Below are 26,960 nucleotides of genomic sequence, written 5' to 3'. Positions count from 1 at the left end.
ACAATTCCAAAGTCAGGTGACTTCTTTTGTGTGCGGGTACTGGGGCTTGAACTTAGGGCCTGGTACTCTTGCTTGGCTTTTTCACTCACGGCTTGCACTCTACCACTTGAACCAGACCTCTACTTCTGGTATTTTACAGGTTAATTCGAAATAAGAGGCTCTCAGATTTGTCTGCCAGGCTGGTTTCCAACCATGATCTTCAGATCTCAGCCTCCTGAGTAGCTAGGATTACAAGGGTGAGTCACCAGCACCCAGCGCTCTCTCTCTCTCTCTCTCTCTCTTCCTACCTTTTTATTTATGACAATATCTCACTATGTATCCAATAGCTGTGTTCAAACTCACCATCTTGCCTCAGCCTCTCTGAGTACCACCGTGACTGACGACTTCTTCTTTCTCTTTCTTCTTCTTCTTCTTCTTCTTCTTCTTCTTCTTCTTCTTCTTCTTCTTCTTCTTCTTCTTCTTCTTCTTCTTCTTCTTCTTCTTCTTCTTCTTCTTCTTCTTCTTCTTCTTCTTCTTCTTCTTCTTCTTCTTCTTCTTCTTCTTCTTCTTCTTCTTCTTCTTCTTCTTCTTCTTCTTCTTCTTCTTTCTTCCTCTTCTTCCTCTTCTTCTTCCTCTTCTTCTTCCTCCTCTCTTCCTCCTCCTCCTCCTCCTCCTCCTCCCTCCCCCCCTCTTCCTCTTCTTCCTCCTCAGTTGGGGGGCTTGAACTCAGGGCCTGGGAGCTGTCCTTGAGCTCTTTTGTTCAAGGCTAGTCTTCTACCACACAGAGCAACAGCCCCACTTTTAGCTTTCTGGTGGTTATTTGGAGCTAAGAGTCTCAGGAGCTTTCCTGCCTGGGCTGGCTTTGAACCCTGATCCTCAGATCTCAGCTTCCTGAGGAGTTAGGATTGCAGGCAGGTGTGAGTTACTAGCTTGCACTTGGACATTTTTACCTGAGTGATTTAGAGTATGAAGCTTTCTCAGAGAAGAAGGAATTTATACTTTATTGTTTACCTTTGGGCCAGGCAAATGCTGCACCAATGAGCTACATCCCTATCTCTAAATGTAATGTATCCAAAGTCTAATTAAGATTTTATGGAATGGCCATTAAACATTTATCATTATTAATTTTTTAAGTTGTTATTATAAAGGTGATGTACAGAGAGGTTATCATTTCATAAGTCAGGTAATGAGTATATTTCTTTTTGGGCAATATCACCCTTTCCTTTTCTCTTACCCAGTATTTTCCTCGTATCCCCACCTACAAGTTGCATAGTTTGTTTTCAACATAGTAATTTTTATTTATTTATTGTCGGTTATGGGGCTTGAACTCTGAGCCTGGGTGCTGTTCCTAGGCTAGTCAGTTCGAGGTTAATATTCTACTACTTGAGCCATACCGCCACTTCTGGTTTTCTAGTGGTTCATTGGAGATAAGAGTTTCATGGAAGGGCTGGGAAGGTGGCTCAGTGGTAGAGCGCTTGCCTTGCATGCCTGAGGCCCTGGGTTCGATTCCTCAGCACCACATAAGCAAAAAGAAAAAAGCCAGAAGTGGCACTGTGGCTCAAGTGGTAGAGCGCTAGCCTTGAGCTGAAGATCTGAGGGACAGCACCCAGACCCAGAGTTCAAGCCCCCTGCCCGGACCAAAAAAAAAAAAAAAAAAGAGTTTCATGGACTTTCTTGCCCAGGCTGGCTTTGAACTGTGATCCTCAGATCTCCGTCTCCTGAGTACCTAGGGTTATAGGCATGAGCTACTGTTGCCTGGCCTAATATTTAATTTTTAATCTCTTAAGAATTCTGAAGTATTTAGGCACTTTGTTTTTTTTTTATCATATATTGGACATGGTAGATGACATTATTTCATGTTATATGACTAAGCAGAGTTATATGACTAAGACTCACTGAGAATGACTAGTTTGTTCTCTGTGTCAAAGAATTTGACACAAATGTTTTAGACTGAAACTACTTCAAGGCTGTTTTGTTGTTCTGGCTGCGAAGTTTTAGACAGGCACTCTTACATTTGACCCAGGCCTCCAGTGTTTGCAGAGGTTTAGAATGTCACTCTCACTTGGTGAGAGACATTAGTCCACTTGCATGCTAAATCATGGCTGACCCTATCTGCTTCCATTAAAGTCCTAAGAGTTAAAGTAGCATCAAATAGTTCAATATGTATGCAATCCTCTCTTTCTGTCAACCACTGAGCACTTCAGCTTTATTAACTCATTTAATTTCTACTACAATCTTATGATGTTGTTTTTATTGACCATTTTCCCTATAGGAACACCAAGGCAACAAGATAAGAAAATTGTACATATAAAGAAGTCATAGATGTGAAATGCAGTCTGATGTCACAGCCCAGGGTGTTGACAGTGTTGCTATTCTGCCATCTTTATTGGGGAAGGTGGAGACTGGGCTCCACAACATGTCTAGGGTCCAGATCTTTCTTCCATTGTTTATTTTTGTGATTTGTGGTAGCTCTAATAGAGGGCACAGATGGGGACAATGTACAAAGAGCATCAAAAGAGAGTATTTGTGTCACTGGGGCTCAGTGTCACCTTGCATGTTGGCTGGTCAATTCCTTTGTGTGACCCAAGGTGAATCACCTCCATTCCTTCAATTTCCTGCTCAGGAAGGCAAGGATGCCAAAACCCACATCACTGGCGTCTTGAGTTGTTTCATGTCACCTACTAGCGAATGTCAGGTAAGGGCTTTATACACTGTAGTAGTTCTTGTAATTGGCCTACTTATTTCACCTAGGAGAAAAAGGCTCTCAGTAGAATTTATTTGCCCAGACTACCAGCATGCAAAGCTTAAGATTTACTTTATTTTTGACAATGAAGTAGATCTTTGGAGTATGACAGATTTCTAGGTTAGGGGTTTTATAGTTGTGTGTAAAGTGAAGAGAACTTTGCCATGTATACATCTTCCCTTGTGATCCAATGACAAACAGCTGCATGAGGTCTCAGGCTCATTCATGGTGGAAAACCCAAAATGTTTGTACTGTGTGTTTACTTGCAGTTAAGCCTTGGGAGAGTTAATGGTGAGTTTTGGAAAGAAAGTCTATAACATAGTTTCATTTGGAAAGAGGGAAAGGATTTTGTTTTTTAATTTTAATAATGTGTGCCAGGTATTGTACCTGGATCGAGTAAATACATTTCATTTTTATGATCACTGAGCAATTAGCAGAGGCTGTCTGTGATGCTGTGCTACGATGGATTCTGAGCCAGCAGGGAGGAGTTCCAGGGCTGGGGGTGAGTGGGTTAGAGAATAGACTGTGTGCTTCTTGCTCAGGATGTAACCATGACAATATCACCCCGAGCCCCAGTCTGAGTCATGTTATATTACAATCTCACTCTATGAATAAAGTACTTTGAAGATGCTGTCTTGGACTGTTTTCTATTGTGCTCTGCAGGTATGGCAGTATTTTATTCATATATTCTATGACATTTGGTACTTTTGGTCATTTCATTCTATCTTGATACGACCAATGTTAAAGAGCTTATTTTCAAATGGAAGTTATTATTTGTCTTAGATAGATAACAAAAGCATCATCCCTGCCTTTTAAGAATTTAGAGTTTAAAATAGACACAGTATGGCCAAACAATAGTTTGAACATACATGTATATATATATATATATGTATATACATATATATACATACATACATACATACATACATATATATATATAAAACAGAACCTACAAGTTGAACAAAACATTTTGTTTTTCTAGACTTGTTTCTTCTCTATCTTACTCAGCATGTGCTAATCAATTTGCATATGGGTTTGCAAAAACAGAAAATACTAATGAATCAATTGTAATGGGAAAAGAGTGAAACTGTCACAAAGTCTTACAGTTCATTAATTTCCCCCATACCTCTTATTAATGTTATACTCTTGATCCATGATTGCTGCTGTAGATATTAACTTAAAAAATTCATTGCACGAAATAAAAAATTTTCTTGCCAGTTTTTAAAATATCATTTGGTATGTTCATAAGTTTTGCGGAATCCCCAATAAATCTACTGAAATTTCTTGAATGAAAGGAATGTTAAATCATACTTTTTACTTCTGTTTTCTCCTCTGTCTGTCTGTCTGTCTCTCTGTGTGCCTCTCTTTTGTTCACAAAGAGAACAGACCAGTTTGTCAAGAACCTACCCTAGAAAGTGAGAGATCAGAAGTAAGGGCTCAGAGGAGCTGAGTTTTGCTTTGTCTCATCCTGAAGTGGGACACCATAAAGTGTCTCAGTGTCTCAGGACAATTTGTGTGAACTGTCAGCTGAAAGCACTGACAGTGTTCCATTAGTAATGAATTATGGGAACAATTTTATTAATTTCTTCACCTCTGCCAGTATATATTAGTGTAAGTTACTCAACCAAATATCAAAAGAACCATTGCATTTTAACCTTTGAGTCTTTTTTACTGTGTAGCCAGGAACAGTGAAAAAAATAAATTAATATGGCAGTCCTTTTTTTTTTAAATGACTGGAGATAAGGCATGAACATAATTTTTTCCTGTTTTTAATTTAATAGCAGGTTTATAGTTTTATGCAAAACCATTCACATTACATTTGACCCTCTGGGCGCTGCTTTTTCTTTCCCCCCCACCCCCGTGGATATAATTTTGAGTCTTTAATAATCTGTTGTTAAATCCACTCTGAGTTTGATTAATGAATTGTGATGAACCCATGCATTAATTTGCAGGTTTGGTCTGATGCCCTAAAAGGCTGCTTTGTTGTGGATGTATTATTAATGTAACCTCTTCATGAAGAGGGCCATCGGAGGGCAGTGTGACCCAAATAATGGACAAGCTACACATCTGGGAGTTTCATTCATGCAGCTCTACAAGTGAAGGTGCAGTGATATTATTTCAAAGAGAGAATCCTGAGTTGGTGGAATGCCCTAGAATGGGGTGGGGAGGGCGCAGACCCTGAGGAGGGGTGTCTGTGGAGGGAACTCAGGGGAGTTGGTGAATTGAGCAGGAAGAAGTCTTCCATTTGATTAACTCCTAACTGAAACATAATAGTCTATTCAATTATAAATGTAGTCATGACACTGAGGAATTATTAGCCCAATGTGTGACTCTGTCATCACTAAGAAGCCACAGATCTTTTCAGAACATGGTACAGGATTTATAAGCATCCTTGATGCTTATAAAAACAAAAACACACCAAAGCAACCTCATTAAGATACCTGCTCACCTAGTTACTTAAAGTAAATGTATATATATGTTTATACATACATGTATATGTAGATATATATATGATTTTATCAGTAACTTAAAAATATGGATTAATTTAATTGATAATCTTTTAGACATTTAAACATGTAATTCTGAAGCTGGGTTGGGCCCCGGTGGCTCATACCTGTAATCCTAGCCATTCAGGAGGCTGAGATCTGAGGATCATGGTTCAAAGCTGGCTTGGGCAGGAAAATTTGTGAGACTCTTATCTTCACTAAACTACAAAGGAGCTTGGCTAGGGCTCCAATAGTAGAGCACTAGCTTTGTTTAGGAACAGTGCTCAGGAACTGAGTTCAAGCTCCAGGACAGACAGACAGACAGACAGACAGACAGACAGACAGACAGACAGACGGACACACACACACACACACACACACACACACACACACAATGTAATTCTGAGAAGGACCCTTCCTTCTCAGAAGTCTATGGCTTCCCATGGTGCTGTAGAGGCTATTGTCTATGCTACCATTGCTTCAGCTGGAGTACCAAGATATTCGGTATTCCTCAGGAAAAGGTTCAAGGTCAGAACTTGTCCTGAGTGAGGTCAGATGACAGCAGTATCTGAATCCTGCTGATGCTACCTACACCCATCCTTCCTCCTCCTCAGCAACTGGAAGCCATGAATTATTTGTCTTATTCACTGACACTTCCCAAGCAAATATTTTATCATCTGACCCATACAAGCACTTAGCAACTAATGAACATACAATATAGTTAAGAAATAATTTTTTTGCTTTATTTGAATGACCACGGGTTTTAGAGTCATTTTTTTTAAAAAAGAAATGACAAAATTTGGCATAGACATTCTAAAATGTTTATTGCATTGCAACAGACATTTACAAGCATTAGAAATGTTTATGGGAACTGCTAATAACCAGCTTATTGTCCAGCAGCTCAGTTTCTCAGAGCACTGTAGACTCTCATAACTGATTTATTTCAGAGCATTGTTATAATTAAACAAAGAGAACTAGAATTCTCCAAAGGCAAATATAGCTGCAGAGAGATAGGAAAATTAGATTAAGGAAGAAAATTAGCATGTGTATTGGGAGTGTGTGTAAATGTGTGGATATGTTTGTGTGTCTCTGGGTACACAAAGACCCAACCTGGTAAGAGAGACTTTAGGGCTGTAAGTTGCCTTAGAGATTATTTTTCAATTTAATTTAACAAGTATTGAAACAGAAGCACAAAGAGGTTAAGTGACCACTGACCTCCTAATTGCTAAATCCAATAAACCCTTCTCAGACCTTATCTTATTCGACCACAGGATTGCATTGTGTGTTGTTTACCTTTTCCTTTTCCTGGAAGCTTACATATGGGCCTTTTTTTTGGGGGGGGGGGGTCTTTTCTGCCCTGTTTTTCCCATCCCTGCTTTCTACCTTCTCCCAGGATGATATATCTTTTATACACTTCTAATCTCCTCAGGTAGAGCTTTGTTCTAGTTCAGTGTTTATCTACTTTCTTCACTATTCTTCCTTAAATAGTATGTGTGTGTGTGTGTGTGTGTGTGTGTCCATGTGCATGTGCACATGTGCATGTATGAACATGCCTGTGGTAGTCCTGGGGCTTGAATGCAAGTCCTGGGTATTATCCCTTAGCTTTTTCACTCAAGGCTGGAACTCAACTACTTGAGCCACAGCTCCACTTCTGGCCTTTGGCTGGTTAATTGGAGATAAGAGTCTCATGAACTCTCCGGTCTGGGCTGGCTTTGAACCACAACCCTCAGATCTCAGCCTTTTGCCTAGCTAGGATTACAAGCTTGAGCCACTCGTGCCGGGGTTATACTCTTTAGCCTGTTGTATGCTCCTTGAAGGCAAAGAACACATGAAGTTTTTTCAGATTTAGCAGAGAAAAACATTTGATTTGCAGATAAACACGTTTTCTACCTCCCCCCTCCCCCATGCCTCCCCTTCACAATACCGACCAGGTATGGGGTCTGGGCTGAGGTGTCTATGGGGTAGATTTACTCTGCCTTCTCTTTCTATAGTCAGTGTAAGAACACAGCCTGTGGTCAGCATCTGGACGTCAAACAGGTGTTTTTTTATTCTATGTATGTCCCCAAATTGGAGTTTTGACTGTAAGACATAGACATTCGATATAATACTGGACACAATTATTAAAAATACTTCCTTGTGCATATCCTTTTCAAACATAATTCCTTTATTTTCTGTGGCCCTTCTAAGAACACACAACATGTCTTATTGTATTTAAGGGTTCAACCCTGTCCCTATGTGCTTACAAAATGAAGGACTTTATTCTAGATGCTGATGACCCAGCAGCGAGCAAAATCAAATCCTTTGTCTTCTTGGAGATTATATTCTACTGACTGAATATAGACAATAAATAAGTTAAATATACAGTATGCCAATGTTGTTCACAGCTATGCAGAAAAATAAAGCAGGAAATGGGACATAAATGCTCAAGGATGGAACTGATTTGTTTTTCTCCCCAAACTGGCTGAATGTTGTCTTTCACATCTCAGCTGATGGCAGCTCCTTTTTCCCAGTTGCTTGGATACAGTCCCTAGAAAATCACCCTTCTTTTTCACTCTCACCCAACCTGTTAGGAAACCTTATCTTTTTTACCTTCAAAATATATCCAGAATCTGACCACTATTTCTATCAAAACATCCTTGGTCTAAGCTACCATCAGCTATCACATGGATGATGGCGGTAGTGCTTGAGATGAGCTTTCCTTTTCAACACAGCAACCAGAACGAGTTGTTTACAGGGTTAATAAGATATTTCCATTCCTCTTTCCAAAACAATAGTGCTCCTTGCTTCATGTGGAAAATCACCATCATCAAAATGGTTCTATGGTTCTTCATGATCCCGGACAGCCCCTCTACTCCTTTCTTCTCATGTCACTTCTCTTTCTCACCTCTAGGTGACCAACCTAGCCATCTTCCTTACCCTGGACTCCTGGGTTTAGCACTACAAGTAATAGGCTAGTGCTTCCCACTTGAGCCACAGCTCCACTTCCAGCTTTTTGGTAAGAGTCTCATGGATTTTCCTGCCCAGGCTAGCTTAAAACTGAGAGTCTCAGATCTCAGCCTCCTGAGTAGCTAGGATTACAGGTATGATCCAGGCTTTAGGAAAGATGTTCTGTCTAACCAAGGATTAGACCCAGTTTCATTAAAGAAGTCCCTAACTATTGTTTTTTCTCACTCTTACAAGAATCATTCTAGTAGGATCATTTTGATGGGATTCAGGGTACATGATTATGCCACAGACATTGTACATGAAGCAATTTGTGTTTTGACTGGTGATAAATTGATAATCACCAACCTAGCTAAGCCAGTCCACAGAGAAGCAGTTAATATTGTGAAACTTCAATAAAGTCGGCTGTCAATGCGATAGATATTGCAGGTGAACTCCTTGATCTCTCATTGTAATCCTTTGAATCTCTGTTATCCATCACTCTATAACACATTTGTTTAGCAGGGAAATAGGCTTCTAAAATCTCACCATCAAAGTAAGCCTCAACAATAACACTTCTAAATCTGACACGTCAGTCTCAACAACACTGTCAGAACACTATTTAGCTATCAAATTTAGTGAGGTGATGTAAATTTACAGAAGGACAGGAAGAGATTGAAGAGTGTTCTCTTTCGTTTTCTTGGACAATAAAAAAAGTATTTGAAGTGCTTGCTCTCCCATTTCCTCTTTCCTAAGCAGGCATGAGAGAAATGGGTACCAATATAAAGCATCCTCCTTCTCTGATTGGTCCACATGTAGACTTTTAAAAAGCTTATGTGAGTTCCTTACTGTTAAATCTTAAGTGGTACAAAATAGAGTACGATTTGGATTTAGAAAATAGAGCTTTATTTTTTACCACTGTAAACAAAAGGGTTGGGGGTGTGGCTCAGTGGAAGAACACTTGGCCAGCAAGGCCCTGGGTTGGATCCCCAGTAGTACAAAAAGAAATAAAGAATGTAATAATGATATATGTTCTTTCATAGGAAAAAAAAGAGCCATTCATATTTGTTGTTGTTATCTGGTACTTTTTTTTTTCTGCCAGTCCTGGGACTTGAACTTCATAAGGTTCTGTGCTCAGAGGTAACACTCTACCACTTGAGCCACATCTGGACTTTTGGACTTGAGCTCCACATCTGGACTTTTGGTAGTTAATTGGAGCTAACAGTCTCATGGACTTTCCTCTTTGGGCTGGCTTTGAACCCATCCTCAGATCTCAGCCTCCCTAGTAGGTAGGATTGCAAGGAGAGCCACAGGTACCCAGCTAGAACTTAGTTTTATTATTAAAAAAATTAATTCTTTCTGGAGAGGTTGTATTCCACAAAGGCCAAGTCTTAAGAGTGAAACTAGTCATTACTCCAGTTAGCGTTTCCAGGACATGACTCTTGATGAAGAAGAAGACATTTACTCTTTCTCGGGTATATTTGGAATGTATGGGAACATTCTAATGAATGATCTTATTGTATGTGGTTCAATCTCCCCAGGGAAGAGTTTTCTCTTATTTAATCTCAGGAAATAGGATCAGCTCTGCCAAGGTATTATAGAGCCTAAGGAAACACTTCCTGTATTTAAATGAAGAGCTACAAAGTTGCTTAAAGGGGTTTGACTAATTAGAATTCCAGTGGAGCAAGTTTGGGAAGCGTTTGGACTAAATCTGAATCCACTTCTATTTCTGGTGGGAATTTTGAAGGGATTTTTTTTTTTTTTTGCATAGTTTCCCTAGGCGGTCAATTACAGACCTTCTTTTCCTAGTAATTTCTGAATTCATTATTCTCAAATATCAAAATGCATAAAGGAAAAATACATTCTTTTAGCTATGGTAGAAGATACAGTGATTCAACCAAAGGTTTCTTAGGGTTTAGAAGAAAAAATATGTGGATTTTTCTCATCTTTATTCATCATGACTTTGGAAGAATGGGAAATAAGACCTGAGGTAGCCGAACTCTCTTTGTGATAGCAAGCTTCATGATAACCAGGACATGTGTGTGACCCTCTAAGTACCCTCAGGGCACCATGCACAGCATTTTTGGTACCATATATGTACTCAGTAAACATGCAATTACATTTACTGATGTACATTTTCCTACAACATTTTCTACAACATTCTGGTAATTTAGAGGAAAAAGCCAAACAAAAAAAAGTTCCAAAGTCTGTTACAAGACTCTTTTGACCACTTGATTTGGAATCGATTTTTCTGACCGATAGGGCCTTCCTATGTTAGTAAAACTCTGAGAGTTCACGAAAAGTTTGCTTTGATTTTGACCCTATATTCATTAAATTGAGCAAAATGGTGAGGCGAGAATAATGTTTCAAAAATATTTTTTATACATGTGGTACAGTGCATTATTCTTTCCAAAATGAAAATTCTTTCCAACATGCTAATTAAAGTAAATTTTCACAGGTTTACTGGAAGCACTGAATAATATTTTGATCCTACTAATAAGCAGCAGAATGAAATGTTCAAGAGATATGTGATAATAGCTAAGATCTATTGAATGCTTGCATTAGCTACTGCCTTTATTTCCTTCACATCCAAGAAATTACTTGAGCCTTTCATGCAACATTGAATTTGGGACTATGACCAGCATTTTATATAAGAAAGAAGCCGAACTATTTATATTGATGAATTATGGTTTAGGTAACAAGGCAGATTGTACCCAATGTGGTAATTCACTTTTTATTTCTTTTGCCCAGCTTTCATTAACAATTATGATCATGTATATATAACATGAATCTTAACCATTTTAATGGTTTAAAATTATATAATTTGGTGGCATTAAACACACTACCATATGATCCTACCACCTCCTTTTTCCAGAATGTTTTTCATCTTTACCAATTAAACTTCTGTATTTATCATTCCATGCCTCTTCCTTCCTGTTGTTTTTTTTCCAACCTCCAAAACTACCATTCTACTGCCTGACTGCAAATTTGACTACTCCAGGTATCAGGTGGGATCTATTCTTAATTTTTAGAAATATTTTCCATTTTTTAAAATTCTGTAATTTGCTCTCTCTCTGTCTCTCTGTCTTTCTGTGTGTGTGTGTGTGAGAGAGAGAGAGAGAGAGAGAGACAGACAGACAGAGAGAGAGAGAGAGAGAGTCATAAGGCTTGAACTCAGGGCTTGTGTGCTGTCCCTGAGCTCATTTGCTCAAGGCTAGTGCTCTACCACTTGAGCTACAACTCTGCTTCTGTTTTTTTGATGGTTAATTGGTCTTATGGACTTTCCTGTCTAGGCTGGCTTTGAAAAGATCTTCAGATCTCAGACTACTGAATAGCTAGGATTACAGGTGTGAGCCACCAACAGCTGACTAATAATCTGCCTTTTTTTAAAAAAAAGAGTGATTTGCTACATTTTAGGCTTAATAAATGTTCTTTAAGCCCTAAGTATGTGAGCCTATGTTAATTTTCATAGTTACCTTAAAGCATTTGGATTTTTAATAGCATTTCATCAGGTTTTTTCCCAAGGGCTTGACAGAAGATTTTGAACCCCGTGTATCTCCTGTTTCTCATTCTTGTGTATCTCTCTATTCTAGGGCATCTTAGGGCATTGGACTTGGGGTAATTTTGTTAAATGTTCCCAGACAGTGTTCATGTGCTCTGTGGGATTCCATAAATTTCTGACCCAGTGACATTGTAGGCATACTAGATGAGTCTACAGGGCAGTCTGAAGCATTCTCAGAAGGAAGGCAGCTAGCAAACCCAGAAAAGGAACCCAGGCAATACACATTATTATTTATTATCCAGAGATTGAGATCACCTTAAACCTGTTCACATAAAAAAGCATTAAGAAAAACTAATTTAAAAATAAATTAGTTGTACTTTTCTGGTAAGTCAAGAAAGTCTCACTTTGGTAATCATCCTTTATTTGGGAGTGAAAATAACTCCTCTTTTGGGGAGTCATAGTACATTCAGTGATAGTGGATGGCCACGCGATTAGGGCACTGTGAGAATTCCACCAATGAGTAAAAAAGATTCCAAATGGGCTCCAAACGAAACTATTCATACCATCTTGGTTGGTCAAAGAGGTCTTAGCATTTGAAAGGTGCTCAGTGTAAGTATGTTTTGTTTGAACAAAACTGGAGAAACTTCCGAGAGTTCTTGATGAGGAGGATTTTGGTGCTAATTATAATTACACCTGGACACAGAAAAATCGACCTCCGCGGAGGAAACCACCACGTGGAGGACCCTGGGAGCTGATACTTGCTGAACTGTCATGGGGCTCAGCCTCTGCTAGAACTGTGTCTGTGGACAAGTTTTCTCCTCTGTGGGTTGCAGCTTCCTCCTTGGAAAGGAAGGGGTTCTCAGCAGTTTTTAAAAAGGTGATATAAATATATATAAATTGAGTCTTAGGATGAATTCTGGTGTCCACAGTAGGTAAAGGAGACCATTCTGGAAGGAGCCCTGCCTGCCCTGCCCAGCCCTAAGCTACACAGTCTGAAAGTGACTGGACTTAATGGGCTGCCAGGTCCTTCTCCAGCTTCGAGGACCTGGGGACCCTGTGTGAGGGGCAGCCTGGAGGCCAGTGGAGGGTACTTGAGGACACGGTCGAAGAGCACTCCTTCAGAGTGTCCTTGTCTGCCTTCAAACCTACTTGGGCTTCTGTGTCTACAGCTTGGTTGAGGGTGCCACGATCTATGCTATATCTCCTTGGCCTGAAACCTGGGAATTATCTAGTACTTACGGTCCACATCCTATACAGCACTACGCTGTCTCAGCTGTGACTACCTCTGCCTATTTCATAAGATGACTCTTTGCTCTCAATCACCAGACCTCAGCTCTTTCTTTCTTTCTTTCTTTTTTTTTTTGGTCCGGTCGTGGGGCCTGAACTCTGGGCCTGGGTGCTGTCCCTCAGCTCTTCAGCTCAAGGCTAGCACTCTACCACTTGAGGCACAGCGCCACTTCCGGCTTTTTTCTTTTTGCTTATGTGGTGCTGAGGAATCGAACCCAGGGCCTCGAGCATGCAAGGCAAGCGCTCTACCACTGAGCCACCTTCCCAGCCCTCCTTCTTTCTCTTGGACAGTCTTGACAAAAAAAAAAAGATGTGATCATCTTCTGATTTTCGATTCCTCCTCCACTCGCTCACTCTTTCACTTGTTCCGTGGCTCAGAGGGCAAATCCATCTCCCTAGGAGGCTGGAAGAGACTCTGCCTGCCTGCTCTTCACCCTCCAGCCTTGGCATTGGTCATAGCCTTCTATTTTATACACTGGCAATATCATATCTGGAGTTCTCTTGTATATAGTTATTTAGTTTCATTGTCCTAAGTGCTTGGGAGCAGAAGTGTTCCAGATTGTAGAGATTTTGTTTTTGGATTCATTGTATAGACTTTACTGGTTTGGCATCCCTAATTCCCAAATCCCTAATCCAAAATATGAAACGTTCCAAAGTCTGAAACTCTGTGTGTGTGTGTGTGTGTGTGTGTGTGTGTGTGTGTGTGTGTGTGCTGGTCCTGGGGCTTGAACTTGGGCCTTGGGCACTGTCCTTGACCTTTTGTGCTCAAGGCAATGCTCTACTACTTGAGCTATATCGCCACTTCTGGCCTTTTGCTGGTTAATTGGAGATAAGAGTCTCATAGACCTTCCTGCCCAGGCTGGCTTCAAACTTCCACCCTTAGATCTCAGCCTCCTGACTAGCTAAGATTACAGAGGTGAGCCCCCAGGACCCAGCAAAGTCTAAAACGTTTTGAATGTCACGCTGGTGATCAAAAAGACTCAGGTTATAGAGCATTTTGGATTAAACAATTTGGATTAGGAATGTTCCATCCAAATGATGTAGGTTTTTACACCTTGAGTCCTTGGGTCACAGTGATTCTTCTCCATAATCCCCTCTCCCCTCTTTTCTGTAGCTAATTTCTAATTTTTAAGGCTCTGAAAGTGTCATTCCTGTATTTCTATGCAGATGACTGCTGGCTGAAACAGTCCCTATTGTGTCTCTTCTATTGCGTGTTGCTACCATATTACGTGATTTCATCTAGACACATCTGTCTCTCCCACTGAGTCGTAAGTCATTGGAGACCAAGTCTCTTGTCTTTCTGTCCCTCTTCCTTCTCAGGGAGAGGCCTCTCAGACAGTTCTCTCTGGTCTTAGCTCATTGGTTCAGACTCACCTATCAGTCAAGAGATGAAAGTGGCTTTGGGGGCCACTTTTAAAATTTAAAAGCCATCTTTTCACATATAATATTATTTATTCTACTCTCTGTATTTATCATAGAGCCCCGTTAAGCTTTAAAAAGACTCCTTGCTTTTTCCTCCTCACAGACCGCATCATTCAAAAAGAGACAAGTCAAAAGATCCAAGTGGGAGAAGTGGAATAAATTCCCTCAAGTAACCTTCTGGGTCTTTTGAGTAAATTTGCAATTGTACCTTTGTCTTGAAGTTGGCCTTATGGAACCTGAATGTCTGTCATGGCCTCGGTGGCTGGAACACTCGAGAATCTCAGTCAGGAAAGCAATCTTCTTCACCACGTCATTCTCTCTCTTCTTGCCTGGTACTAGGGATTTCCGTAGCTTTTGTAGCACATTATGTGAAGGGGATGGAAACTCTTTTGGAGGTAATGAGACTCCCAAGGCTCAGAGCTTAGAAATGGAACTATGTCTTTGGGCTACGAAAAAGATGACTGCCCTCTAGTCTGAAACCTCTAGTCAGAGAGCCTCTGCACCAGGCACCATTGTGAAGTGACTTATCCTGGGTACTGTAGACAAAGGACTCTACATTTTGTCCTTGCTCTGGAGGGCAGTTTATGGCAGTTCATGAAGTACCAAGAGGGACACCGCCCTGGCGTCCAGGAGGAGTATTTTGGTGCTGTCCGATTAACCTTTGCTTGCTATTCTGATGGGGTTGGCATTCTATGGTGCTTGTTGAGCACTGACCCGATCCTTCCTTTGTCACTCTGTAGAGCTGATTTTGCTAAATGACAAAATGGAATCTGTCACCATGCGACCCAAACAAAATGATGATCTCCCCCTCCCCCTCCTACATGTGAAGCCTCTCTTCCTTTTGACTTGCTCTGTGGTCATAAGCATTATTCACGAGCAGTTAATTATTGGTCTTCACGCATAAAATGAATGTGACATTTGAAGCAGATGTTTATTGTTTGTTACATATATAGATTCCTCCCCCCTCCCCTCTGCAAACTTCGGCTCCTGCAATGGGCTGAAATTACCATCACAACGTACTGCATTGGTACATGCAGCGTTGTGATCTGATCCCTGGCCGGTGGGTGGGAGCAGGGCACTGGTGTGGAAACACAGGCAGGAACGTGCTTTTCTTTTCTTCTTGTTGATGGGATGGACCGGGTTGCCTGAACAACTGCTTGGCTGAAACAGCAGCCGAGTTCCACCAGGGGTTGCTGTTGAACTTCTAAAAAGATCCTATCTTGGAGGAAAATGTGGGGGAACGGTGGATGGGGTTGGAACCACGTGGGGGAGCGGTGGATGGGGTTGAACCATGGCAATGGGGGGAAGAGGAATGGGAAAAATACATCTTGGATGCAAACCTGACATTTCTGTCTGAGGTGAAGCGTGCTTTGGTGATGCCCCACATGGAATGTTCCGGAAGTGTCAGTAATAAATACTTCCATCAGAAATCTTCATATTCCACATCTCTACTTATCCTACCCCAAGGATTGTCATACAAAGACATAGCTGTCAGGGTCTAATTTTGGATCTGAGAATGAGGGTGGTTGTCAGGCCTCTTTTTCCATGTGTGATATTTATCTTCTCTCACAAACAAACCAGAGTGTGGGGTTTTTAATTAATTTCCTAGTATCTCCCATGGTAATTTTCTCTCTAATATATTAACACGATGATTTAAACCTTCATTCAGAAGCAGACTTTTGGTTGGAAAATCACTAAAGGCTTAGATGGCGTTTAGTGTTATCAATAAGCTACACGTTCGTTGGTTTGCAGGAAATCAATGAAGTTGCCCTTTCCTCAGTTTTATTTTTAGAGGCATCAGTGGGATTTTATCTCTTTTAAGTGTATTAAGGAAATCATGGGTGAACTGATTTTGTTATTTTTCTTCTTTTGATTGGAGGCAGTTCTTAGGCTGTTTCTCTTACTGCTTGTGGAAGCTGAACTGTAAGAAAAGTTCTTGATTTGATGATGAGTGAATGATTTTTTTCCTTTGAGTATTCCCTTTAGAAATACACACACATTATATTTATGTGTATATATATGTGTGTGTATACATTTACATATACATATGCATATGAGCCAGAAAAAGAGGCCACTTGAAAGGAGCATGCCACTGAAATTCACAGATCATTTGGGAGACAGCATGTGAATTTGTCTTTTATTTCCTCTGCCCAATATTACTTTCAAAAGAACATGGAGAATAAAAAAGCATAATAAAAATGCTAAGATAAGGCTGAGTTGAAGCTATCCTATTTGTAATGAACAGCATGTTTAAAAACAACCAGGCATGTTAATTAGCCAGATTCAACTAGTTCACCACACACATCCATGGACATGTATGTATTCTCTTAATCATCATGTTGTACATGATAAATGCATGCAGTTTTACCTGCCAATTAAAAAATCAAAACAATTTGACAGGAAAAGGCAAAGCCATGCATTTTGTAAGATGTCACAGGTGGAAGAATTTTATCTATTTGTTTTGGCAATACTTATGTCTTTATTTAGTATTACACTTTCATTTGAAAAGTTGACTCAAATTTCATAAAGATTTTTCTTTCTCAATTCATCTTTAGGATATTTAATTACTGGGGTGATAGGGCAGTCTTTGAAGAAACATTTATCTTCCTTTGAAAAAGACATTGAAACATCACTGGACAGCCACAGCAGTAAAGGATAAGCAAGTAGAAGGTCCTGGATTTGATCCCCAGTACCAAAAAAGAAAAGACAAAGAAAATATCCCCCAAACAGCTGGTTAACACCTTCCCCCAATTGACAAGTTTCTAGACTATTATAAAAAGCTTTGAATGCTTGACAATTAAAGATTAAATCCTTGAAAAATACATGAAATTTCTCACAGGTTTGCAAATTGCATATGTTGCTTTTTTGAATGAGGATTTCCTTCCTTCCTTCCTTCCTTCCTTCCTTCCTTCCTTCTTTCCTTCCTTTCTCCAGATTTCAGCCGTTATCCTACACACATTTTCTTTTAGACCCAGTAGACAAATTTGATATCTAAATACACATCTAGTAAGAAACAAAATTTTAAAGCTCAGCTGCTCTGTGTTCATAATCTGAATTCCTCTCTCTCCTGTATGTTGTATGTAAGCACCACACACACACACACACACACACACACACACACACACACACACACACACACACACACACACACACAAATCAACCCTTTAAACACAGATTGATTCTGACAGCTTTTATTTTACGTGATTTCCAAGGATCAGTTATAAAAATGCTTCTTAATTGAAACAGTTCTTTCCTTTCCACCCTCCCCTGGCTTTTATTTTATTGTCCGTTTCTTTCTGACATCTTGTACATTAAATCAGAAGCTGTTTCTGAGACATGAAATGACAGTTGGGTCTTGATAGTTCTCAAAGCGGCGGGTTGCTGTCGCCAGCCTGTGAGAGGCATTCCACAAGATGGGCCCTCACCTACAAACACAACAGAAAGGCAGGTTAATCACCAAGGAACGGCTTCTGTCAATTCCCTATTGCCCTGGGTCCTCTCGAAGAGGAAGAAAGACAAGAATCATTTTTCCTTTTCTTCTTTCTTTTTCTTCTCTGTTTACTTGAACAGAGCTTAACTTTTCCTTTGAAATCCTCTGTCTCCTTTTGGGCTGGGCTGGCATGGCTACTCCTGTAATTTAGTAGCGTGTTGTAAAGAAAAAAAAATCAAAGCATCCTTTTGGAATAGTTCCCCCTTCCCACCCTATCTTCCCCTGATGAAAGAACACAGAAAGCAAATGCCATGTGACACAGGCGTGCACAGAACGCATTTGTTACACTGAGAGTGTGAGGGAAATGTCGTTTGTGTTACTGGGGTGTTTTGGAGTTAGAAAGGGGTTATTAGGGGAAAATTGTATATACATATATACAGTAGGTAGAAATAAAAAAGAAGACAGGATTAAAAATATGATACCCAGTAATGAACAGCTGAATGAATCAGACCTTTCCTCATTAGAGGTAGAAAGAAAATATTGTATAATGGGAATGGTAACAGGATGAGAAGTGTACATTTGTTTTTCAGTTCTACCTAACTCTTTGTAACTTTACAATGTAAGATTCCGAAATTGGAGCCAATTACCATAATATGTGGTGGTTTGGTGGGAGCTTGTTCTACATCAGACAGTTAAAAGGTTTTATTACTATTAGGAGCCTGTTAATGCCCTGATAATGTCTCTACTTGCTTTGTAATGTCTCTTGTTGAAGTATAGAATTCTTTTATCTTCTTATTACATTATGCAAAAAACTTGAATTGAAAAGATATTTGCAGGAACATTTAAAGTAGTGCATCAATCAGCTTCAAAGAAGAGAAAAATGTTCTTGGAATAGCTTCTAAAAGGATAACTGTCAGTTTTATTTTGGATGAACAAAGCGACAACGCAAAAAAAGCACTTTATTGTAAAAGCATACTGTGCAATTCAATAAATACACCATATAAATATAAAAGAGAAGAAAGTTCATAATTATCTTATGACTTAAATGTAATTTAAGTAATACTTTTAAAATGCATGTAGTGGTGAAAATACTCCTTTTTCTACCAGGTTCTGAGTTCTAGCTTCTAGATCCCCATTAGGTGATAACTTCAATCTCTGATAATGCAGCAATTTGAATGTAATTAGTCATGGTCCTGTGTCCCTCTCCCCCCCTAATATATATTACCAAGATAGAGAAAAGAGTGTGTGTAGAAAGCATTACCATCACTTATTGGTACAAGCTTTGCAAAACGATTCATTTTAAACTTCCCTGTACTCAATTGTTTTTCTTTCTGTCAGTAATGCTATAAGACACTGTTGAATGGGAATGTACCCATACTGGGACTTAGTATTAATAGCATTTCAAAATGTTTTATATGTGTTAAGAAAATCCATTAACAGTATAATTTCTGGACTTGTAAGTTCAGGAGTGCTTTGTCACTTTTTGTATAAGAATGTTTCTACTTAATTTCTAAGTATAAGGCAAGTATTTATTAGTATGCATACATTTATAAATATGTATACATGTATGAATTTATTTCTGTGTATCTATCTATCTATGGATTTTAACTGTACATGTCGACTACACAGTCTTCAAATATGTAGCCCAGATTATAAACTTTAACCAGGTAAATGCTATAGAGATGATTCTTTCAGGTAAGATATAAGCATCTATAAAGTGAACTAAATAGTTTAAGGAAATATTCAGACCCAACACATGGAAAATATAATGTGAAATTTCACAATAGGACAAAACCTATAAAACTCAATTTTCCTATCAGATGTGTTTCTATACATACAGACATGTATAGAGTCATGAAGGTAATTGATAAATACTTGTTGATTAAGATAAAGAATATAAAAAAAGGACAGTATCCTAATCAATACAGATTTGTCTTCTGTTTTGTGATCTGGCAAAGATATGCTAAGCTCTTATTAAATAGAGTACCAAGAACCATCTTTCAGACTTAGGTCCTTTCAAGATTCAAATAATTTTATTGGAAGTCAACTAACCAGGTTAACTCATTCTCACACACCACTGTAGCTTGTAAAATTGTATTAATGCTGTAATATTTCTAAGAAATAATCGTCAGGTATTTTAAAACTGCAAATCGGGCACCTCGTAATAAGAAATCAATTCATAACTTTATTTGTGACATCATTTTGCGGGCAACTTATTTCTCATGGCTATTGTACATGATGCCTGATTCATTAAAGTGATTTGTAGTTATTTCAGTGGGACTCACATAGACTCTGCAGGAGCAGAACTCAGCAGCGACTCTCCAAGACACTCAATTTTCTCCTTGCTCCTTTCTCTGGGCCTGCTTGGGAACATTCTCATTTTGAAAGTACGAGGGAAATTATCTCATAAAAGAAATTTAATAACAACCGAACTTTGGAGATTTCGAAAACGTAAAATTCTTAAGTTATTGAATGATGGGGAAAGCTGTAATTTATAACCAGCGAGTTAGTATGTTGTACACATCTGTGTACTGTTTCAGAAAGTAAAGGTTGTTACCATAGCAACTGCCACATAATATGGAACATACGTTATTTGTGAGATGCCAGGCTTCGTGTTAAAAAAAAAATATCACCCAACAATCTCCCTCCTCATGGCTGCTCACTGATGTTTCAAGGATTTCTACCTTTTCTTTACTATTAGGAGGGATTTTCTTATTTAATATCTTGTCATTTTAAATATTTTCTTTCTCTCATACTTTTAGAGTTTGTTAGCTCAATGGATATATTTGCACAGTCCTGCACCACGATTTGCTAACTACCATCAAGACATTTTCTCACCTTGTCTTATTTGGTTAATTAAAATAATGATAATTTTATTTTTAATTGTAGCAGCATGCATATGGAAAGAACATGCTCAGTGTGAAGAACACAGGTGAATGTACTTTTTATTTTGTGCAGCTCTAGTGTTTGAGTTCAAGGCCTTGCATTTACTAAGCAGGCATTCTTACTACCTGAACCATATCCCAACCCCCAGTGCATTATGTTTGTGACCCCATTGAGAATTTTGCAATTTTCTACTGGGTGACCATTTTGGTAGCTTGCCACTTCGAAAAAAATTAAAAAGGTCACTTAGAAGTATATATCTATTCTATAGATGTCATTTTTTTCACTTAAAATATAGATTTCATGCTTGGTTTCATTTGAAATCATTGTTTCGATGGTCCTGAACATTTTATGATGACAGACTTTATTTCCCTAAAGACACCTATTGAGTCGATGTATACGTCTAAGTGACCTTTTAATTTTATTATTATTTTTTGCAAGTCCTGGGGCTTGAGCTCAGGATCTAGGCACTGTCCCTGAGCTTCTTTTGCTCAGGATTAACACTCTGCCACTTGAGCCACAGCACCACTTCTGGCATTTTCTCTTTATTTGGTACTGTGGAATCGAAACCAGGGCTTTGTGCATGCTAGGCAAGCAATCTACCACTAAGCCACCTTCCCACCCCACCTTTTAATGTTTTCATTTTTGCTTTTGTTTTTGTTTTTCAAAGTGGTCAACTACCATAATGGCAAGTGGTATTTGCAGAGAATTGGGAAGTTGGCAACCAATTCTGAAATCCTAATTTTAATGAAAATCCTGTTAGTTTTATTTATAGGCTAATTAATCAATAAATGAGAGAGGGTAATAATGTAGAGGGACAGAGAGGACCATGCAAAACAGCTGCACTAGGCATCAGAATGTTCAACTGGTTTGAACTACAAGTCTGAAAACAACTTGATATTAGAAAGTGATTTTTGATTCTCTTTGGGTCCACTTTGTGGAGAGGATTTTGAAATGTAGATACCTTTGATACGATAGAATTTCTTGTATGGGGTTGTGCGGTTTGTAGTCTAGATTCAGTGTGTTAGTCCCATTCTTGACATATTTTATTGGGTCGGCTATTTCTTGGGAGAGTAGCCTCTGTGTTTTCTTTCACATGGTCAGGATTCTGGGTACCAGGTCTCCTTAGAGACAACTATGTCTGCAACTTGAGAATGCTTTTGTATACTAAAAACGTGCCCTAGCCATCCTGAAAGCAAAATACTTCTGGTGAAAAATAGGAGAATGATGGATATTCTTCCTTAAAAAATTTCTTAAATCAATGGACATTGATGAAACATTAATTTGTGCCAGGCATAGTTTGAGGGATCTAAAGATGAGTAAGAGAATGTCTCTGGCTGTAGAGAAATGGTAAGTGTAATCAGGCCTTGAAGCATGCCATTGGCTACCATGGTGAGCTAAGACAAGGATCCCTCAAGCTGTGGCAGTCACCGGCAGTAATGGAAATCACAGGCAACCTGTAACAACGCAGCTTCTCTTTGACAGGGACTCCAGGTCCCTTTGGCAATGTACCCTGCACAATAGTGACAGGATGGCTTTCTTGGGAAGAAACGGAGACTCAAAGACTATGAGTCACTTGCCTAGGGTCACACAGTAGAATTGGAGTTCTCCAACTTGTTCCACTTGCAAATAGGTCCAGACTCATACTTGGCACCTTCTTTTCTCACTGGGCTCTGCAGAGGCTGCCGAACTGGCTTTCCAGCCATAACTTTGGCTCTGTAGTCAGATTCCTCAAAGCTCCCAGAGTTGTCCCAGAGCACAAATGGATCACATGTCTCTTCTTCCAGGCCCTTCCAACAGCATGTTGTTATTTTTTCTTCCAAATTGGAACTAATTTGTGAGTTTTTTCTCTTTCTTTTTTTTATTGTGAAAATACCACGCAGAGGGGTTACAATTACATGAGCAAGGTAATGAGTACATTTCTTTCTTTTTCTTTTCTTTTTTTTTTTTTGGGTCCGGTCGTGGGGCCTGACCTCTGGGCCTGGGCGCTGTCCCTCAGTTCTTCAGCTCAAGGCTAGCACTCTACCACTTGAGCCACAGTGCCACTTCCAGCTTTTTTTCCTGCTTATGTGGTGCTGAGGAATCGAACCCAGGGCCTCATGCATGCAAGGCAAGCGCTCTACCACTTAGCTACCTTCCCAGCCCCATGAGTACATTTCTTATCAAGCATTGTTGCCTCCTCTTTGTTTCCCCTTCCCATCCCTTCCCATCTCACCCCCCAGCCCTCCCCATCGTGCCAAAGTTGTAAAGTTCGTTTTTTGGCATAATGTCTTGTACATCTCATTGTTGCAATGGGTACACCCATATCCCTATTTAAACAATTTGTTTTCCTTCCCTTCCACAAATTATACCAACATCAAATACAGTGAAAATATGGGTTACACCGTGGGGGAGGGACATACAAAGCAACAAAGAAATATCTTATAAATATGTTAGAAACAATAGCAAGCAAGAAAAACCACTTGAGTCCTTATTTTGGGGTTCATTTTGCTTAATAGAATATAACTTGAACACTTCTCCTCAGTGGACAAGAGCTTGCATTTTCCCATCATCTCTTAAACATCAGGTCCCTTTGCAAATCACGAAGCTCATTCACTATGTCCTGTCTCAGACCAGGGATCAGCATGCTTTTCTAGGCCATGGATGTTTATTGCAACTATCCAATTCTGCTATTATGGCAGAAAAGCAACTTTAAATTTCATTTTTATAAATGGGCAGCAGGCTGGATTTAGCCCATGACCCTTGACCCTTGTCCACTTTCTAGCCTTCCTTTTGTTCCTCTAACTTGCAAAGAAGGGGCTCCAACTGTCTCCAGATCTTACCAGTTGAACCTCGATTCTCAGAGCTCATACTGTTAACATCAAGAATTATAGGTATGAGCTGCCCAGCCACTGGCTAACAGCAACCATTTATATATGCATACACGAGCAAATGTCAAGATGATCAACTTAAATGAAGAAACTGTGATGTTTAAAATGAGTCATAATAAAGGATGAAACAATGAAAAAAAAAAAAAAGTAAGAGAATACACACACACACACACACACACACACACACACACAATTTTATGCTGATTCCAGGGCTTGAGCTCAGGGCTCAGGCTCTAACCCAACTTCTTTCCTCATGGCTGGTATGCTACCATTTGAGGCATACATCCAGGCAGACATTTTGGCTGACTAATTTGAACTAGACTTTCACAGATGTTTCTGCACAGGCTGGCTTTGAACCGCGGTCTTCCAAGTCTCAGCTTCCCGAGTAGCTAGGGTCACAGGCATATGATGCATATTTGTGTCATCCTGTTCTACAGCAGTGCTACCCATCAGCCTTTTATATCATTGTCTTCATAGCTTTTATGGCAGGAAAGTGCTCCCTAACTTGCTTGCTTGTTCACACACAACACTGTGTGTTCTCTAAGGTGTGTTCTATATGAGGAGGAATCTTGATTGTCTTGCTCATGGTAGAATTTCTACCAACCAGAGCAGAGGCTGTGGTGCACAACAGAGACTGAGTAGATACCTGTAGTCAAAAGGAGTACAACTCTTGAAATCTAAAGTGTGTATATTTAATAGTTTCTCAATATTTTTTTATTTTTTGGTAATTGCACTGGGTTCGTAGAGGGCCTCTGGACACAGGCATAGTCTCACCAACATGCGTTTCTGGTTGACCTGGAATTCCTCCCATGAGCTTCTTCCAAGTTTATGTCTTGTCTTCTGCCTCCCGTTGTGTGTTGAACCCTGTAATAGGTTACTGCCTTTGCTGACACGGCTGCCATGTCCCCTGCTTGTCCTCATTGACATTAAGCTCCACTGTTTTCATGCATAGCTTCGTGGATGCTTCTGTACTCTGTGGATACCTTGAAGCTGGGCACTGGTGACTCATGCCTGTAATTCTGCAACTCTCAAGGCTGAGATCTGAGGATCGGGGTTCAAAGCCAGCCTGGGCAGAAAAGTGTCCCTGAGACTCTTATCTCCAATTAGCCATCCCCAAACAACAGCAACAACAACAACAACAACAATCAAAACAAAAACAAAACCCCTAAGAAGTGGAGCTGTGGCTCAAAGTGGTAGAGCATTATATGAGCATAAAGAGCTCAGAGACAGGCTCTGAGTTCAATCCCTACACCTGATTGGAAAAAAAAAGACACTTGGGATATTGGGCGTGTTGGGATACTCTCTGGGGACTACAGAGCCCATTGCTGATGGCCATGGCTCCTGCTGGCCCCTCTGCTGAGAGTCCTAAATTCTGAGCTGCACTGCCTCTGTCAAGCACTGAGCTTTGCCTGGAACCATTGTGGTCTCCAGTCACACTAGACAACACCATATCAAAGATACAAGTGGCATCAGTCCTTAAAGGGAGGGAGCTGGGACATAACACCCTTTATTGGTGTGCATATGCATTTCTCTCAATGTAGTGATTTTCAATGAGTGCTGCCTCTAAATTAAAGAAGTTTCTATTTCTAGTGCCCACCGTACTTCTTAAACACAATAGCTAGGCTAGACACTGGTGGCTCATGCCTGTAATCCTAGCTACTCAGGAGGTGGAGATCTAAGGATGGCAATTCAAAGCCAACCCTGGCAGGAAAGTCTGTGACTTTTATCTCCAATAAACCACCAGAAAACCAGGAATGGTGCAGTGGCTCAAGTGGTGGAGCACTAGCCTTGAGCTGAAGAGCTCAAGGACAGTGCCCAGGCCCAGCATTCAAGACCCATGACTGGCCAAAAAAAAACCCCCAAAACCAAAAACCAAAAACACCAAACCAAAACCAAAAACCAAACAAACAAAAAACACAATAACTAGTACTTACATGACACTGGTCCTGTGCCTCGCACTGTTGGGAGCTGTGCATACACTGACTTGTGTAATCTTTACAACTAATACCTGTGGCAAGAATCCCAATGTCCTCATCCCCATTGGTGCCAGAGGTTCATGGTCTCATTCAAGACTATTAATGAGTGATATGTTGAAGACAGAAATCGAGGCCATTGGTTTTCGAGCCCCTGTCCTTAGTTAACCATGTTTAAAGACCATGAGGATAGATTGGTACAATGCTGTATTCAGAGTCTCTCTCTTCCACTGCTATCCTGGGGCTTGTAGTTACGTTCCTCATTGGCCCCCAATGCACAGGTCACTTGGTACACAACCACTGGTGTTTGCTAGATCTGTGCAATCATGTCTAATCTTAGGGTCCAGTAAGGACTTTGGGACCCATATGCTCTTCCCAGAAAGGTGCTAAGGTAGATGTATGGAACCATGTCTCTAACACAAAGGAACACTGCAGGGAGGAAGTGAAATTTGCTTGCAGCCTGAAAGATGAACGTGAGTTTGTGTCAGAGACTTTGGAAAAGGACGTAAGCATACTAAGAACTATGAACTACACACCATGCAAGTCAAGGGATCAGCCAAGATCTAGGAGAGTTAAGGCTGTGAAAGGAGAATGGAATGGATCTTGAGGAAGGTTGGTCAGGGCTAAGGAGTTTGCACTTGATTTCGTAGTGACAAGAAGCGGAGGGATGGGGTGGGGTGGGGGTGAGGGTGGGATGAGCAGCTGTGCTCACATGGGGAGCTGGATAAAGAACTACTCTCCCACATTCCTTTTGGAGAGGGAAAGCTTTCAATCTAGGGTTCAGTCTACTTCATGTCTGGTCTGTGGGTGGTCTGTGGACTAATTCCTTGGGACAGGATTCTGTTTTCATGGTTCTAATGTGGACTAATTACTTACAATGCCCCTTATCAGAATCTATTTTAGCCCCTTTATTCCTGTGCCCCTTCCCCCCTACTCTGGCAGGAGGGAAATTCATTCCTAAATGAATTCTCTTGGAGTAGCTCCAAGAAGTTCTAGGATCTGGAGGACTCTCATATATGTGATCTCACACCAGATTGCCTTGAATGGCTTTATCCAGGTTAAACAGATGTTGGAGACCCAAGATGCAATCTCCTGGCCTCCTCCCAGCTGTGAAGAGATGAAAGAACAGAACTTTAGAAATTTGCCAATAATTTTGGGAACTCGCTCTCATTTTTCTGCTTGCCTAACTAGGCAGGCAGTTATTTACCTTTTACTTTGCTTCTTTCATGACTCTTTTTTTTTTTTTTTTAATTTGCAGTACTGGGGATTGAACTCAGGGTCTTGTATTACTAGGTCATAGCTCAGACCTCTTTTTGCATTCCCTTCCTTCCTTCCTTCTTTCCTTCCTTCCTTCCTTCCTTCCTTCCTTCCTTCCTTCCTTCCTTCCTTCCTTCCTTCCTTCCTTCCTTCCTTCCTCCCCCTCCTCCTCTTCTTCCTCTTCCTCCTCCTCCCCCCTTTTCTTC

The 26,960-nt window shown here is 40.1% G+C and overlaps 1 non-coding gene across 1 annotated transcript; it reads right to left on the bottom strand.

The window, feature by feature from the left end:
• Window positions 1-7,110: 7,110 nt before the first annotated feature.
• Window positions 7,111-7,239, bottom strand: LOC122112895. Its single transcript, XR_006148293.1, has one exon. It is a non-coding gene; the product is annotated as a small nucleolar RNA SNORA51 (small nucleolar RNA).
• Window positions 7,240-26,960: the final 19,721 nt, after the last annotated feature.

This window comes from Dipodomys spectabilis, unplaced genomic scaffold, assembly GCF_019054845.1.
Source record: "Dipodomys spectabilis isolate Male_0828 unplaced genomic scaffold, ASM1905484v1 ptg000002l, whole genome shotgun sequence".
Taxonomy (NCBI): Eukaryota; Metazoa; Chordata; class Mammalia; order Rodentia; family Heteromyidae; genus Dipodomys; species Dipodomys spectabilis.
This window is presented reverse-complemented; position numbering and strand designations above follow the sequence as displayed.